Below are 18,910 nucleotides of genomic sequence, written 5' to 3'. Positions count from 1 at the left end.
TGACAACTGGGCTTGTAGGCTTCCCGCAAGGCAGACTCTTAGAAGGGGAATGGGCTTACCCAGTGCCTGCCACCCCTTCGTGTCTTCTCCCTGACTTGTATATTAATCGTGGGTTATGCTATACTAACGAATGACTGAAGAATCTCAGTGGCTGACTAGCAAGGTTTATTACTGGCTCACACTGCATGCCCACTGTGGGTCGACTGAGGTTCCTCTTCACTGCAGGCCAGGGAGCAGTCCCTCTGTGGAGCAACTCTGGTGTTGAAGTAAGAGGAAAGGGAGCATGAAGAAAAATACACTATCTACATGGCCTTGAATGGGTTACAGTTTCACAGGCTTTTCCTTAGATACTCATTACTTACTTGCTTCCAGCTCCACCCGGCAAGGCGCGCCAACCACGATGGCAGTGTTTGTGAGCCAGGCTGCGAGGCAGCTCTAGCGCTGCTCTTTACTGCGCTCAAGCGTTGACTTCCAGAGGGTGGGACGTGTGCCCAGACTGAGCATCAGTGTGTATTGCAGCATTGCTGGGGTCTGGCAAGACAGCCATAAAGAACGATAAGTGGTGAGGCCTGTGAAGCTGTGAAGGATATTATACCCTCTATGCATCCAGCGTTGCTCTTGGGGCTGTGGAAAACACACTCCTGGTTCTTGGAAGTGCAAGGCATCCAGAGGAACCATCAAGGATGTGGACTTGAGCACTGGGTACTCGTTTAGTTCACCTGAGCTACCAGGGTGAGTTGGCATCAGCAGCGGAGGCTTGGTGAGGCCGTCAGAACTAGGGGGGACTTGACGTAGGGAAGGTGAAGAACACTGAACGTGAGTTGAGAGTTTCAACTGTTTTCACCTAAATTTAGAATCTTTGGAAGCAACATGGCTTGTATTCTCTTGTAGAGTTTTAAAAATACCTTTGAAATGTTGTGAAGTTTTCTACTGAAATTGATACTTTTGTCAGGCTTGAGTCTCACTGAATTGTGAAGAGCAGGTGTGCGCAGGGGCTGCCCTGAGTGGCTTGGGCCGTTCCTCTCCATCCGTCATGGCCTGCCCTGTTCTCCGGCATGCACTGCTGACGAGGGGCTGCTAGGAGTTTTGTTTCCACAAGTCGTTCCAGGGCTTCCTTTCCTGAGGAGCCCTAGATTTAGATTTCACGCAGAAGCTGTGTATGTCCTCCTCATGTTGAAGGCAGTGGGCAGGAAATTGATGTATTCCTGTCCCCAGGAGAGTACCTGAAAAGTGGCAGGCAGTGGCTACACGTTGTTGGATGAGATGGATGGATGGATGGATTTGGAGAACCACATGATTCATCTTCCTCTTCCCAGTCACTCACTCTTTTATTCCATCTTCTTATTGGCCCTGAGACAGGCAGGATGAAAATGAGGTAGATGTTTGGCTTGCCGTAAAGAAGGAAGAATAACAGGCTCTCATCAATTTGCCTTCTTCTCCTTCCTCCCATTAGAGCAGAGACTGGGGATAGAAATGAAAAAAGTAGATTGAGTTTTAGAAGCTATAGGATCAGGAGGGACGGTGGTGAACAGTAAAACACAGCTTGTCCAAAGGAGGCGGGTGTGGTTCTGCTCTACCTGCTTGTTGTCCTAAGGCATTTCAGGAACAGCATTGTCACTTCTTCAGATTTTAAAAAGAAGCTGAAATCCACTTTTCATCTACAGTCTCCTGATTTTTTAAAAACTTCCGTTTTTTTCAAACTCTTTGTGGTCCAAACAAAACGTTGCTGTAGGCTGGATTTGGTCCAAGGGCTTCTAGGGTGTCATTTCTGGACCTCTGGTCCTTTACGGGCCTAACACTTAGCAACGCTGAGGTGGAACTCTTGAGGTGGTCAGACTTTTTAAAAATTTTGGATATTATGTCTGAAAGAGAGGAGGCTCAGCTGACTTTTTTCATAGAGATGAGGGTTCATGATGGGTTCTCCACTCTCTCGCCTGGTTTCTCAGTGGCCTGTCAGTGGTGAGGATGAGGACTGAAGCCCATGGCCACGGGAGAGATGCCTAATTCAGCAGTGTGACGGATGTGCCGTTTGCTTATGAGGTAAACCCAGTTACTTAAGACTTTGTGGCTAACAAGGGGATTGTGCACCTGGAAAGGGCTAGTGGAGGACGGTGACACAAGTCAGTCCTTGGTGAGTTAAGTCATTAGAATCAACAACAGTGTTTTCTTTTGATTCACAGCTTGCTTGAACCTGTAAAGAAAGTGGTGCCCAAGATGGTGCCCAGAGTAACATTTCCCATTTACTGTTCCTTGCCCTTTGACATTTGTTGATTGATTCATTCATGTACTCAATGCATGTTTTTTGAGTACCTATGTTATGAGGTGTCAGGCAGCGTTCTAGGTGTTGTGGATACAGCAGAGAAGAAAACGAAGACCCTCCCTTCAGAGTGCCGTGCAGTGTAGTGTGAGGGCCTGGTGGTGTGCCTCACGTGCTGGAACTCTTTTGAAAAGCTGGCAAATCATCATTCCTTCCCAGCTCTCAGAATTACGCCCTTGCTTGAGTGAGACGTCAGGAGAAAAGTGGCAGTTGAGGCTGGCGGGGGAAATCAGGCCGGGGGATCACCTGTTTTTCTGGAGGTCAACAAGATGTTCTAAGGTGGTCCCGGAGAAAAAGTCCTAATGGTTCTTGCTTCTGGGGTGCCTCCTGTGGCCCAGTGTTTCCTCACTCCTTTCGAACCCCCTGAGGGTATTCGTCTCTGCTGTGCTTGGGAACTCCTTTGGAATTGGTGAGGAGTCTCAGGATGTCCTGTTGGAAATGCAGCCCTCAGGGTGTTTATTCCTCAACGCAGGAAGCACCAAGGCATAAGGAATAAAATGTCTTCACTGCAGGTTCACCTAGTTGTCGTTACTATTCATAGCCGTCAGTCATTGAGTGTAGCAGATATAATGGCAGATTTCTTTTTGCTCTTATGTTGAACTGTCTGCATTTAATTCTGTTGAAAAAAGTGAAAGCTGTTGGGCCTGTTGCTAAGAACGCTCGTTGGAGTGCACTCTGTTATTGATTGATTGATTTTGTATTGGTGCATGGTTAGCCGGATAACCTTTTGTCTCTGTTATTGAAAGAACTCTTGTAAACTTGGCCTCGAATCCCAATGTTGGAAATGTTTACTTATGGACTGTTTGATCATTAATTCGTGAAAGAGAAGCAGCGCCACGTGACCAGGAAATCACACACCCTTTAATATGCCAGGGCCTCTTTAACAAATCAAGAACATCCAGAGTCACCCATATAGGAAGTTAGCATTTAAGATCACTGGTTTCTTCAGAAACTCACAGGATGAGTTATCATTCCTGTGATTTATATTTCTGGGCTTCTCTCATATCCCTGTCGTGTAGCCAGATGTGACTTGATGCTCATAATAATAAAGGCAAGCAGACAACTTTTTTCTGTTTGTTTATTTGCCCTGGAAAAAAACATGTCTTGATGGGACCCCAGGATGGTACCAAAATGAACATGGTGGAATATCAGGATGCCAAGGCAGAATTTATTAATAGAAGGCTGGATGCTTATGTGTTCAGTGAAGTAGATCCTTCTTAGAAATGGTGAAATAACCCTGCACAGTATAGTGCCATAACTTGGCAATACAATAATGATAATACGTTTAAATTTAAGAAACTCAGGAATTTGGTAGGATTATAAAATTGAAAAACACAGCAAATATCAGGAATCTGTCAATCACAGTTCATTTTTTTTTAACAGCAATGTAAATCAAGGAAAGCTGAAATACATTTTTATAAGCTAGCAGGCTGAAGACTGTACATAACGCATGCCCGCATTCAATCCATGCATACATATATAAATATATACATATACCTATATATATGCAAATAAAATCTTGATTATCCTACTTCGGATACTTCTCTTTTTGAGTAAATTTATGAACTTTTGCTTGGCCTGAAGTTTAGCCCATCACGTGTCCCTAAAGTCAAATTTTCAGGTATGTAAACATAACAACCATTTAATACCCAAACAAGTACACTTCACTGAATTTCTAGTTCAGGGTAAATACCTTTCTGTCAAGGACTGTGAGTCAGAAATTCGTAACACTTAGATGGGAAGTTAGGATACCTGGATTTTAAAAAATCTTCCTGGGGTCTTGGTTTGCTCATCATAAGATGATTTTGATGCAGGGCTAAGGGCGCCAAATGAGTATCTTTTTATTGGGGATGCCGTGCAAATGCAGTCTAGCCCCATTCTTTATGCACAGCAGATTCCCCATACATGTGTTCTGCATTGATACTGAAACCTGACTGGGAACAACTCGTCCCGTTTGGCAATAATCCTAAACGACAGAAAATCTGTGACATTGCTGAATGGCTCTAAGCACCCGTTGAATACTTATACAGGGACTATTACTATCAAAGACAGTATCTACTTCATAAAGTTGTTATGAGGACTGAGTTAATAAACACAACATGCTTAGAATAGTCTGGCATACTGTGAGCATTCCATTTGCAGCAATGGTGATGACAGTTGCTCCTACCACCGTTACTATATGCCAGGCTCTGGGCTAGAATAAAAATTAAAACAGACACGGTCTCTGCCTTGTTGAGTTTATCATGTAGTGTCTGATCACAAACTCCAGCACCTACAGGCCAGTCAGGGCACTCACAGTGTGAGAGGTGGGGACGGGACTGTGGTGCCTGGAGACCCCAGGCCTGGCTGGAGCGGGCAGGGGCAGTGTGGCCCAGCAGGTTGTTGCCTTCTGGCATTGAGACTTGTGGTTGCTAAATCCTGCTTTTCAAGAGAAGTTAGAAATTTGGGTTATTATGTGAAATCTCCCAGCTTACAAGCACGGATAGTGAATGTCAATTTAAAAATGATTGCTTTATAGGCTACAGACAACTGCTGTCTGAATGGTTCCTGGAAGTGCTATTTTACAACTTCTGTACGTGCCAGCTGTTACAGCCCCAATTCTCCACGTTTTGGGGGGCAGCTCAGACCAGCTGTGGGCAAAGATCACTTGTCAGTCAATCTGTAATTTCTGGCTTCTCAATGAAATGCACAGAATTTGTGTTAAGTTGGGAGTTGGCAGGGCAGGACTGAATGTTGGGGACTATCTCTTTAGTGACCACAGAGGCAGAGGCACGAAACGGGCTGGTGAGGAGGATGGCTGCGGCCAAGTGACAAGGAGTTAAGACAATTACCTTTTGCCAGAGAACACAAGGACACTGTAGAGCACAGATAGGTGAAGAGTTTAACACAATTTATTTTATGCTTAAATAATCGACTAGGTCATCCAGTGTATGGTTTCTCATACATATGTCATTAGAGCTATGTGTCAATAAATGCTGATTTTATATGAATATAATCAACAAATTAAAGGATTTCACCAAAACCCAAATAAAAATGCCCTTTAAAACACAGCAGCCTTATTAACCTAATATGACATGGCTAGAATGGTTACAAATGATTGGCTTACTGAAAGGTGTCTACATCTTACAGCCAGTACACGATACAGGAATAAGTTTACAGCGTGCTGCCATTCTACCAGCTAAGAATTTCTGTGCAGTCCACTGAAAATACCCCTGCCAGGGGCCTCTGATGAGCACCGACCACCTCTAAAGCGGCAAGCATTACCCTTTTAAGCACTACCAGCACCCCCCTCCCCCAAAGCAACTACCGTATAGGTTATTTTTTTTTTCATTTTTAGGTCATTTCATTGAAAAATTGGCAATAGCAACAAATATTAGATGAAGGGCTTTGTGTTTACAGATAAAATCTTCTGTGTTGCAGTATACTGTAGTGTTTGCAAAATTGGAAAAGATTTAATCAAAATAAGGTGATACACATGCATCAAAATATTAGTATTCTGAAGAAAAAAATTTTTTTCACAGAACTACAGAATTCCTCATTTTGGGAATTATTTAAATTTGCAGCAGATTTTAAAGATCTGTTTTTTTAAAATCAAGCTAGCAGTTTTGCGTATACAAACATTATAATTGCTAATATACAAGAATCGGTGAAGATCCCCCTACCCATAACCCCTCCTCCTTCTTTTGGGGTGAAGTCACTTGAGACCCCCGTTGTGTTAAATGCGTCTGCAATATTCTCTGTGTTCTAAGAGGCAGTGCCTTATTGACATTTATTCCATTTTTCTGTTAGAATTTATACAGTGTTATTATTTACAGCAAAACTATAGATGTTTTAAAAAAGAAACAAATAGTGTTTATACCCTGACAGTTTGGGTCCAAGAAAAATAAGGCGAGCTGTTGTGGATTTAGTAATTTTAGTGTTTCTCCGTGATTTGATCATTCCATCTCCTTCTGTCTCTTCTGGCGGCAGGAATTTCTTCCTTTTGTAAATGACACCAAATTACTTGAGATAAACTGTTAACAGCATGGCTTCTCGTATATACACTGCATTGCTAATTGCACACGTGCCAATCCCGGGAATGAAAGTGAATTTTCATGCTCTGTAAATTGGCTCATGCTAAATTAAAATGTGGGTGGTTTTCTTTTCCTTTTTTTTCTTTTTGCATAAAAAAAAAAAATCATGCCATTAATGTGTGGAAGCAGCAAACACACACACCCTTCTCCGTAAATTTTTACTTCCTGCTGACTTATCTTCCATGAATTTCTCAGTACTGGCAATAAAAACAATACGATCCTGTGGATAGAGAAACAATAGGTGGTGAGTTTAGCTTTTTTTTCCCCTTCCTTTTATTTATTTATTTATTTATTTATTTTAAAGAACTTGCCAAAATCTTCCTTGCCATTCAGCAGAAAAGCCTCAGAGAATGGGGGCCCTTGACTTCCTAATGGGGTGGTTTAACACACTTTTGACTGAGGCGATTTGCTAGATGCCTCAGAGCACAAAGCCCTGAAGTGTGCTAGAAAGCTCTTTGAAGGCAATGAACTTCTCTGGGTGACCCTGTCCCCTCCACAGAACATTGTTTCCCATATTAGGGGTTTCAGGGATTGAGTCAGAAAGACCCTCTTCTAGTTCTGAAGTCTCTGATGCTCAGGTCACTCACTGAGGCACTGGGGAAAGCCATTTGCAGACCTCTGGGCCTCAGTCTTATCTGTGAAGTAAGGAGGCTGACAAAGGTGCTCTGAGATTTCCATCAAAATCTCTGGGGTCTTCAAGGGCACACTGGGCCAGGGGTACGGAGTCAGGGTGGAGCGTCTCGGTCATGCCTCTGTGTTTTATAATAAGCCTCTCACCCTGCAAAATGCAGCCTTTCAAAAAGGGAGAACAGTGTCCTTACTTCATTTACTATGAAATTGCTTTTCCATGCGCAAATTCAGATTAAAGACTATCTCCTGCCATTGCAAAGAATACCTTCCCTTCTCCTGCCTCATGTCAGTCATGACAGGATAAATTAATTTTATTTGAGCTTTTTTATGGAGACTCCACTAAGAACATCTTGTCTTACTGGATAATACCTGCATAAAGTTATCAGTGTTTTAGAGCCAGTCTTAATAAGTCAAAATAAATTAACATCCTTTTGTCAGAGGTTTTCATACTCTTGTGCAGTACTGCTCTTGGTAGGAACTCCTCCTCCATAAAACAAAGTTCTTCCTTCGTATGTCCCTTCCTCCTGATCAGTGTGAAAGGGTGACACCTGAATGCCTGCCCGAGAACAAGACATAGCCCCTAGAGAAAAGGCGAGTCAGGCAAGATTAATTTGGGGAACAACCCTGTTCACTCACATGCGTGCAACAGACTATTTTTGCAGGTCCAGGAGAACCTTTAGAATTCTGCTTCTGTTGGGGCCTAAAAGTGTTCTCAGTGACCTTGAGGTTGTTTACTTAGCCCAGACAAGTTTCTTTCCCTTTAGATGGATCACCCGGGCTACCTTGGCTTCTGTAAACATGTTAGTACAGCACTTCCTCTGTCTGCCCCACCATGGTTCTGCCTTCCTTTTCTGTATTAAAAGTGGCACTGACCTCCATGCCCCAGGTCACTAAAGCTTGGAGCCAAGAATATCAAAGTATCAATTCCTTCTGGGGTGATTTCAACACCTGCCCCACTCCCATGACTCTGCAGAGGTTCCAGAGAAGGAAAGTGACTCATTTGGGCAGGCCATGTCCCAGAGAATGTGCAAATCAGAGTAAGAAGATCAGGATTTTCTCACCTCTGCTTTTACCATCTATTCCTAATCTTCCAGGCTTCTCAGATGGTCCTATGGTAATGTTACCCCGGTGATCTCACTTTGTTTTCTTAGGGAGAATTCTTAGCAATTTTTTTTCTAATTGACCCTCCCCCCAACTTTTTACAGCTTAACTGATACATAATTTATATACCATATCATTCATCTATTATATATAGCTTGATAATTTTTAGTAAATGTATATAGATGTGCAGTCATCACTACAGCCCAGTTGAACTTTTTTTGTTTTGCTTCATCTTCCAAAGACCAATCCAGCTTCCCAATTAATCTTGCAATAAGAAGCAAGGTCTTTCTCTTATCACCTCAATGCAAGCGAACATTATCTTTCTAGAGATAGTGGATATGTTTCTATAATTAAAAAAAACTATTACTTATGCCCATTTATATTCAGGTATAATGTGGGTGATAGTTTAAAAAGTTGGGTGTTACTTCCCCTTATAAAGCTCTCTTGTTCTGGGTCACGCAATCACGGTGTGTAGGCCCCAACTACACGGGGTGCAGGAAGGTTATTCACTGGACAAAAGCCTATACCAAGTACAGTGTTGCACAAAAAGCATGAGCGCTTTGGCTGACTGGCTGTGGACCTGTTATAAAATATTGACACTCTGTATAAACTGTGATGAGATCGCCATCTGATGGAAAGGTGCAAGGGCAGGATCCATCAAGATGACATTTCAGAAATAGAATTTGAGTCATCTTCTCTTTCTGGGTTTAGATCATGGATCTGAGATAGAAGCATTTGCACTGAGGAATCTATCTGTCCTTGGGTTTTCATGCTTTTCAAACCCAAATGTAGTGGAAAACAAGTCAGAAAACCAATCGTTCCATTTAGTCATTTCACTATACATTTTTTTGATTTTAGAAACATTTAAAATACAGAAAAACAGCTATTCATTGGATTCTCATGGTTATATTTCAGGTTATATTTCACAGGTGAATGTTGTACTTTCCATAGCACATTTTCAAGTCAGGAATATATTTAGGTTAAAACCAACCTTTCCTCTATAGGGTCACATACTGGTGGTATTTAGCCCCTAGTGGCTAGCTAAAAAAACCCCCAACAACAACAGCCACACACACAGACACACAGACACACACACCCCCTTACACCTTTAGCTCTCTGCAGTTCATCCCAGTAAACCTTTTCATGCTTAATGCCCATACTCTCCACTGAAAAGCATTGTTTGACAGTCTCCACTGTTTCTCAAACTTGGGTACACATTAGAATTATCTGGGGAGATTTAAAAAACCCCAGTGTCCAGGCCACTTCCCATACCAGTTTATTTAGAATTTCTAGGGGTGGTGCCCAGCATCAAACACTTAAAAAAAAACAAACAAACCATAAGACCTCTGTAGATGATTCCGATGTTCAGCCAAGATTAAGGGCCAGTAACATGTTCTGGAGCAGCACTTCGCAAAGCTTAAAGTGCATACGTATCACCCAGGGATCTTCAAATGTGGATTCTGATCGAGTAGTCAGGGTGAGCCCAGAGATTCTGCGTTTCTAACGAGACTCCCAGGTGATGCTGATACGGCCAGCCCACAGGCCACACTTGGAGGATCTAGAGGATCTAGACTACATGCCAGTCATCAACCCGTTGGTTTCCAACTTCCTTTTCTTTGCCCATGATTTCATATCCACCTGTAATCCCCTGCTGTCATCTTCATTTATCTCTAACTTCTCTTTACTCTTCAAGTGTGTTTCAAATGCCATCTCCTTGAAAGTGTGGTCTATCTTCTCCCTAGTGAGATCCACCTTTGCAGGCTCTTTTTTTTTTTTTTTTTTTAAATATTTATTTATTTATTTGGCAGTACTGGGTCTTAGTTGTGGCATGCAGGATCTTTAGTTGCAGCATGTGGGCTCTACTTCCCTGACCAGGGCTCAGACCCAGTCCCCCTGCATTGGAAGCGCAGAGTCATAGCCACTGGACCACCAGGGAAGTCCCTGTAGGCTCACCCTTACTCATCTTTAAAGACTTAGCTCTCTTAACGCCCTAAGGAAAGTCTTTTCTGATATGCCTTCCCTATAGCCCACTGAGAACAGAGAATTTGTTATTCTAGTTGTCTTCCTACCCCACCCTCTCTCTTCCCTTTCCTTCTCCTTTTCTCTCTCTCTTCTTAAGGAAGTCATGGGGCTAAAAACATTTTTTCCTAAGCATTAATTCTAACTACTTTATGTAATCATAATAAACTACTGCACCATTTAAAAATAATTCCCAGTTTGTGTAGATTCGTTCTTCAACTAATACCAATAAGTGGGACTTAATTTTTGTTTGTTCTTTTCTAGTGACTTGTGATTAAAAAAATATCTGAGGTCACAGGGCCGGTTTTAAAAAAAAGAAAAGTAATTACTGGTAAAGTACTGATGTACATGTTGGCTATAGAAGAAAAATATAACCCTAATAAAGTTGTATAGTTAACTTAGTAGTACAACTAATAATGTTGTTGTTATTATTAAATGTTTATGATGTGCCAGGCACTGTTCTAAGGTGGAGCTCATCTAATCCTAGTAACAGTGAGGTACTATCTCTTCCATTTTACAAACAAGAAAATAGAGCCATACAGCTGTTATACTGGTGACACATTTAGTACATGGGCGAGCCAGAATTGGAAGTCAAGCCACCTGGCTCTAGACCCCTGCTTTTGGTTAATTAGGGATTTTTTTTAAAGGGAAAGAGAAATGAAAAACACTACATAAAAACATTATCTACTTCAGATGAATTCTGGAAAATATTCTGGAGGGCAGGGTCCTGAATCTGGCGTGAAGCAATTCAGACCACAGTTCTGACTTCCTGGAAGCAGAATCAGGAGGTCTAGATTAAAAGCCAAAACTGTCATTTATTAACTATAGCCTCGGCGATTTTGCTCTCTCTCCTTAGTAAAGAGGAATGAGAATACCTATTTTAATGATTTCCCAGGGCTACTGTGAGAAACGAGTCATATGAAATAATTGAAAGTGTTCTGAAGTAGAAACCGACGTGACATGCAGAGGACTTCAGTGGTGCTGCTGTCCCGACCTCTCCCACTGTTGTGTCCTAGCGCACCTGGCGGCCGCTGCTCTGTCCACTGGCCTCCTGAATCCAGGCTCTTCGGGTGCTAGTCTCGGCTCTTGTCCCACCTCTCTCTGTTTTAAAAATCTATATCATTTTTAAAGAATTGAAGTAGAGTTGATTTACAATCTTGTGTCAGTTTCACGTGTATAGCACAGTGATTCAGTTATATATACATATGTATTCTTTTTCCGATTCTTTACCATTACAGGTTATGACAAGCTATTAAGTAGAGTTCCCTGTGCTATGCAGTAGGTCCTTGTTGTTTACCTATTTTATATACAGTGGTGTGTATATGTTCACCCCAAGCTCCTGATTTATCTCCCTGCCCCCACCTCTTAGCACTACTACTAATAGCTGAATTTACTGAGTGCTTACTGTGGGCTTGCCAGTCACCGTTAAGTGATTTACATGGACTCATGCGTTTAATTCTAACAACAACTCTGTGAGATATGTTACTCTTATCCTAATAGAGGCGAGGAAATTAAGGCACAGAAGTTAAATAAGCTGGCTAAGCTTACACAGCTAGTAAGCGTGTGATTTACGTTCACTCAGGCCACTTACCACATTAAGATTGCTAGCCCAGATTTCTCTTCCTCATCACTGACAAATATTTAAGGCACTACAGATTGACCTATTTCAGTCCCTAATTTTGTTTTCCTTTTCTTAGGTTCTATATTTTTGTTAGTGATTACACACAAGATCACAACCCTCACTCCCTGTATGGAATTAATCTGGTTGTTATACTTCTAAAGTGTTCCTCAAATCTGCCCTCTCCTTCCTCTTGTCTCTGCCCAGGATCAGGCCCTCATCCTGTCTCATAACTGAGGTCCTCGTGTTCAAACTCTCCTCACCACTAACTCCCTCTCCTACCCCTAGGGTTACCTAAATCCCATCTGACTGTATTATTCTCCTTCGACAACACTTCCAGTGGTACCTAACTGTCTCTGGGATAAAGGCCAAACTCCTCAGCATAGCACATATCACACTGCCCAGTCTTAAACCCTACCCTTTCTTCAAAAGCCAGTTCAAATATGCACTTCAAGAAGCTTTGCAAGATCTCCTCCATTGGCGTTTACTACATCTTCCAGTGGATTCTCCTAGCGATTTGTTTATATCTTTTATTATAGCTCTATATTTTGATTTGTGTTACTTACTATCTTGTTTGCCTCTTGGACTAGACTCTACAGTTTATATGCCCTCAAGTGAGTGGTGAAGCTGGGGAGAATGTCTTTTTTTTTTTAATATATATTTTTTAATTGAAGTAGAGTTGATTAACAATGTTGTGTTAGATTCAGGTGTACAGCAAAGTGATTTAGTTTTATATATATATATATATATATATATAAATATATATATATATATATATATATTTATATATATATATATATATATATTCTTCTTCAGATTCTCTTCCCTTATAGGTTATTACAAAATATTGAGTATAGTTCCCGGTTCTATACAGTAGGTCCTTGTTGGCTAGTTTATATATAGTAGTGTGTATATGTCAATCCCAACCTCCTAATTTGTCCCTCCCCCACCCCCCTTTCCCCTTTGGTAACCGTATGCTTGTTTTCTATGTCTGTGAGTCTCTGTCTTGGAAATAAGTTCATTTGTATCTTTTTTTTTTTTTTTTAAGAGTTCACATGTAAGCGATATCATATATTTATCTTTCTCTGTCTGGCTTACTTCACTTAATATGATGATCTCTAGGTCCATCCATGTTGCTGCAAATGGCATTATTTCATTCTTCTTTTAATGGCTGAGTAATATCAGGATAATGTCTTCAGCGCTGGACTCCCCCGACCATCTACACAGTGTGTGTCACAAACTAAGAAGTAAAGGGGCTCTAAGTGTGCATGGTCAGTTATTTACAAAAGCTTATCAGCTAATCTGCATTACAGGAAAGTTTTTTTCATCCACTGATACTAAACTGCATGGATTAAAATATTTTGGGTAAAACCAAACAAATATACTAGAGGACCAGGGACACAGGGGGAAAAATGAGCAAGAACCAGCAGAAACAGTCCTGCATTGGGTTCCAATTTAGAATTATTATACACAGAATATGAGAGAACTACATTTATAATGCATAAAGGAATAAAAGTAAGATTAGAAATATCTTCAGAAAAGAATATGCTATGAAAAAAATTTTTTAAATATATACTAGAGGGCCGAGGCTGAATATGATTATAGATTAGAGGAGCTAGAATAGCTTGGAGATCTCTAGGAGGGAAGAGGTCAGAGGCAACCTTTTACAGCTCTCTATTCCTCTTCAAAATGTTGTTCTTTGGGGCTCGATCCTGAGCCCCTTCTTTGCTCACTTTCACTTTCTCCCTAGGTAATCACACCTATTCTCTGGTGTTCCCTTTCTCTGATATTCAGTATTCACCTCTTTAGTGATAACACGCACATTTTTATACGCCTAGCCCAACCTTTCCTCAAAGCTCCAGACTTGTGTATCGACAAAAGCCTGAGTGCTTGATATTCTTCTTAAAACCCATCCTGTTCCTTTTTCTACCACCACCTGCTTACCCTTGAAACCTTGAGTCAAGGCATCATCCTTGACTCAACCCTTCTTCTCCATCCTAACCCCAAGCCATCAGATACTGTTGACTTTCCTAAAACTACTGCCCAGGTCCTAGCCTTGCCACCATGGTGGCTTAGTTGGACTACAGCAATAACCTCCTAGCTCACCTCCTTCAGTTTATTCTTGTTTTCCCTCCAATCCGTCTCTACATAGCTGGTGTGCTTAAAAAAATAAATAAGTAAAACATCAGGTCAGACTCTTGCTTAAAATCTTTCAAAGGCTTCACATTTTTTTAGAATGAAATCCAAATCCTATATTCTGGCCTATGATGATGCATTTCTCACTTCATCATGGGCCTGCCTCACCCCCCACCAGCTCATCAGGCTCTGTTACACTAATCTTCTTTCATTTCCTCAAACGTGTTAGGCCTTTTCCCGCCTCAAGGCTCTTGCGCACGTTGTACTCTTTGCTGGAGTCCTCTTCTCCTTCTCCCCGTTCTTTACATTGTTGGCACCACCTATGAGGTCTTAGCATAAATGTCATGACTTCCGAGGGACTTTCCCCAGCCCCCAAGTCTAAATATGTTCCTGTGTTATTCTTCCATTGGATCTTGGACTTCGTATTTGCAGCCCTTAAACAATTCATGTTCCATCTCTTTCCCCCTTGCAGGCTGAGAGATGCAGAAGGGCAGGGGCCGTGGAGGTTTTATTCACCACTGTATATTATTACTAGCCTTTTCACTCTAAACCAGGTGGAAGGTCAAGTCCTTTTTGAAGGCATGAATGAAATGAGTCAACTTTTTGGCCTCAGATAAAGTGTTTCCCCCGGCAAGCCTCGTGCTGTTGCTGCTGCTCTTGGCTTCCATGTGGCTGTGAGATGCTGAGCATTTCCCTAAAAGAAGTTTACAAAACAGCTGTTCCAGTCTTTTCCAGCATGTGTCCGGGGTACCTCCGTTGTCACAGCCTCACTGATCAGCTCTCTAGTGGTATTTTTGAAGGTTATGGCTATGAAGTTTTGCTTTATTTAAAGAAACAACAAAACCAAAAAACTGAGTATTTTCACTGTGTATTGTATGAAGAAATTTACTACAGTTTGCCTTTGTACATACATTTGATTCAAAATTTGCTTTTAGATTTCTGATAATCATCAAGTACTATTCAACTATTAATATGAGTAATAGTTAAGAGCTAGGCTCTGGTTAAGTTAAAATTTTATTCTTTTGCTCATTAACTACAGGACCTTGGGTAAGTCATTTAATTCTTCTAAACTTCAGTTTCCTTGTTTATTAAAAAAGAGATAGTAGTACTTACATTATAGCATTAGTTTTGGGGACTATATGAGGTAATGTATGTAATGATCTTACCTAGTACCTGGCATACAGTAATCTTTGATAGAATATGACTCAATATTATTATTATTCATAACTAATTTTAGAAAGACAGCTTAGTGGAACCGGACACTAGGTGAAGTGTCAATAATCTTGAGGCCAAGTCCTAGTTCTTTCAGTCACAGCTGTTTGAAAGAAGAAATGTCACATGACCTCTCCGAGCCGTAGTATCCCCATCTGTAAAAGGTAGCAATCAAAATTGGTCTCCTCTTCCTGGAGGCTTGTGTGAAGGATTAAATAAGACAAAAATGTAAACGCACTTTATAAACTGTAAATCACTATATATTACGTACAAATTTTATACTTATTTTAAGCCATCAGCTTTTCCCTTACATTAAAAATAGGATGGCTGTGACTCAGTATTAGAGAAAAGCAGGTGTAGGGTTCAGATAGCTCAAAATTCAACTGGTTATAAAATGCAGAATAAAAATTTTGATGTCACCATCTGAGACTCAGTGAAATTGGGCCACATTCCATGTGCTTAGTTGTTCTGTTATTTAAAAAAAAAAAAAAAAAAAAAAGCCAGCAGGGCCATAAGAACTTTCAATATACTTGCAAATTGATTTTTCCAGAGCACACATTCAGTGTCCTGGAATTCCAGGCAGTCTTCTTGGACTCATTTCCTAAGTTCACTTATGAAAGGCAAATACCACCCTGGAGAGTAAAATGAGGCTTGCAGTCAAATCGCTGTTCTTTCCATCTGACACATTAAGTTTGCTTTATGCTGAAGCTATTTTCACATTCATATGAATCCTCCTAGTGAGTTTCTCTCTCCTTTGAGTGGTGTAGCAAGTGAGCCAAGGCCCTGCCAACTGCTTTACAGGGTGGGTTATTTGTCATTTTAAAGTCTCTTGTACATTTAGTGACCTAGTCATTTCTGTATTAATTCACTCTGAAGGACCCTGGAAGCATAGCACTGTCATATATTTTTTGGTGTCATTTATTCATAGATATTAGGTATATATTACTCTAGAAAAATGGCTCAGCTGGTGTCCATAACCTTTTTGATTCTCTCCCACCCAGAGTCTGAGTCTATTACTGAACAAGTTGCTGAACTTTTAGGGGCATACTAAAAGCTGACTGAACTCTCTTCTAGTTTTATTTCATTTATCAGAATTGCTTAAACACAGCAATTTAAGACTGCAAAATCATGCTTAGTGTTTTATTAATCTGCTGTATAGCCAAAGCAGTCTTGAGAAAGAAGAACAGAGCTAGAGTTATCATGCTCCCTGACCAGACTATACTACAAAGCTACAGTAATCGAAACAGTATGGAACTGGCACAAAAACAGACACATGGATCAATGGAATAGAATAGAGAGCCCAGAAATAAACCCACACACTTATGCTCAGTTAATCTATGACAAAGCAGGCAAGAATATACAATGGAGAAAAGAGAGTCTCTTCAATAAATGATGTTGGTAAAACTGGACAGCTACATGTAAAAGAATAATATTAGAACATTTTCTCACAACATACAAAAAAAAAAAAGCCTAAAAATAGATTAAAGACCTAAAAGTAAGACTAGGAACCATAAAAGTCCTAGAAGAAAACATAGAATACTCTTTGACATAAACTGTAGCAATACTTTTTGGATCTGTCTCCTAAGGCGAAGGAAACAAAAGCAAAAATAAGCAAATGGGACAGAGGAGTGGATAAAGAAGATGTGGTACATATATACAGTGGAATATTACCCAGCCATTAAAAAATGAAATTCTGCCATTTTCAACAACATGGATGGACCTGGAGGGTATTATGCTTAGTGAAAGAAGTCAGAGAAAGATAAATACTCTGTTATTACTTATATGTCGAATCTAAAAAATACCCAAATGAATATAACAAAACAGAAATAGACACAGATATAGAGAACAAACCAGTGGTTAACCAGTGGGGAGACGGAAGGCAGGAGGGGCAAGACAGGCATAGGGGATTAAGAGGTACAAACTACTGTGTATAAAATAAGCTACAAGGATATATTGTATAGCACAGGGAAATATAACCAATATTTTATAACAACTTTAAATGGAGTATAATCTATAAAAATTTTGAATCACTGTGTTGTACATCTGAAACTAATATTATAAATCATCTACACCTCAATTTAAAAAAATCTTGTATATGTCTTTTACCAGATTCAGCTGTAAGACACGCATAATGGGTGGGTTCATTCTAGATATTGCCACACTGATGTCATCCTTAATTTCCTCATCTCTCACCCTTGTCATCTGACAAAAAGCAATTCATGTCGCTATCTCTCGATTCAGCCTACCTCTTACCATCCTTACTGCCCAAGCCAGCATCTTCAGTAGTTTAATAGGTTTTCTGCTTATCCATTATTGCCACCTCCAATTCTTTCTGTGCCCTGCAACTAGAGTGTGTGATGAGAACCTAAACTTTTAGTGAAAAGAGTCTTATGAGGCCCGGATATTCTGATTTTTCCTACCTCTTCAGACACAATGACAAAACCTTCTGCAAGCTACACTGACCTGTTCTCCTTTCTTGTTTCTTCCCAGTTCTGGCCTTTGCAGAATGCTAGAGCCTGTGCCTAGGAGGCTACCCCAAACACCATCAAATTTCCTCCCCTTCACCCAGATGAATCCTGTTCATCCTTTAAAACTAAGCTCAAGCATCATTTTCTTAAGGAAACCTTCCCTGTCACCCTCAGACCAGGTCAAATCTCCAGTTAACAGGGTTGAGTGTGTGGGCTCCAGAGGCAGCCTGTTAGGGTTTGTATCCTGTTTCTGCCACTTTTTATTTAGGTGACCTTGGGCAATTTGGGGCCTGTTAAGTGGGGATGAGAGAGGCACCGATCCAAGAGAATTAAATGAAGAGTACACCTGATACACTGGAACAGTATGGATAGCAAACACTGTTATTTCCAGAGCACTCTGCAGTTCTTAGGAGTCTTCTCAGTGCCTTAAATACTGAAGTGACTGACTACCGTTAAATCTCCAAAATGTAAGGTCAGCGAGGGCCAGTACCTCCCTAGCGTTGTTTACCGATGATTTCCCAGTGCCTAGGCAGAAAGCGTCACAGAGAGGAAGTGAAATAAATCTTTAAGTGAATAAATAAAGAATAAGTTGTTTTTGGAGGTGGAGGGATTAAGAATTTCTTTGGGACAGTTACAGAAAGATAGACAAGATGAAAAGGCAGAGGGCTATGTACCAGATGAAGGAACAAGAAAAAACCCCAGAAAAACAACTAAATGAAGTGGAGATAGGCAACCTTCCAGAAAAAGAATTCAGAATAATGATAGTGAAGATGATCCAGGACCTCAGAATAAGAATGGAGGCAAAGATTGAGAAGATGCAAGAAGTGATTAACAAAGACCTAGAAGAATTAAAGAACAAACAAACAGAGATGACCAATACAATAACTGAAATGAAAACTACACTAGAAGGAATCAATAGCAGAATAACTGAGGCAGAAGAACGGATAAGTGACCTGGAAGACAGAATGGTGGAATTCACTGCTGCGGAACAGACTAAAGAAAAAAGAATGAAAAGAAATGAAGACAGCCTAAGAGACCTCTGGGACAACATTAAACGCAACAACATTCGCATTATAGGGGTCCCAGAAGGAGAAGAGAGAGAGAAAGGACCAGAGAAAATATTTGAAGAGATTATAGTCGAAATCTTCCCTAACATGGGAAAGGAAATAGCCACCCAAGTCCAGGAAGCGCAGAGAGTCCCATACAGGATAAACCCAAGGAGAAACACGCCGAGACACATAGTAATCAAAGTGGCAAAAATTAAAGACAAAGAAAAATTATTGAAAGCAGCAAGGGAAAAATGACAAATAACATACAAGGGAACTCCCATAAGGTT

The 18,910-nt window shown here is 40.7% G+C and overlaps 1 protein-coding gene across 4 annotated transcripts in view; it reads right to left on the bottom strand.

Annotated features, from left to right (window-relative positions):
- Nucleotides 1–6,419: 6,419 nt before the first annotated feature.
- ANK3 (ankyrin 3) overlaps nt 6,420–18,910 on the bottom strand; it is a 686,366-nt gene continuing 673,875 nt past the window's right edge. For all 4 annotated transcript variants that reach the window (XM_068547493.1, XM_068547494.1, XM_068547492.1 and 1 more), the window contains one exon: nt 6,420–6,610. The gene's annotated coding sequence lies outside the window, so the exon portion shown is untranslated. The remainder of the gene's footprint in view (nt 6,611–18,910) is intronic.

This window comes from Eschrichtius robustus, chromosome 7, assembly GCF_028021215.1.
Source record: "Eschrichtius robustus isolate mEscRob2 chromosome 7, mEscRob2.pri, whole genome shotgun sequence".
Taxonomy (NCBI): domain Eukaryota; kingdom Metazoa; phylum Chordata; class Mammalia; order Artiodactyla; family Eschrichtiidae; genus Eschrichtius; species Eschrichtius robustus.
The sequence above is the reverse complement of the archived record's forward strand: the minus strand, read 5'-3'. Positions and strand labels throughout refer to the sequence as shown.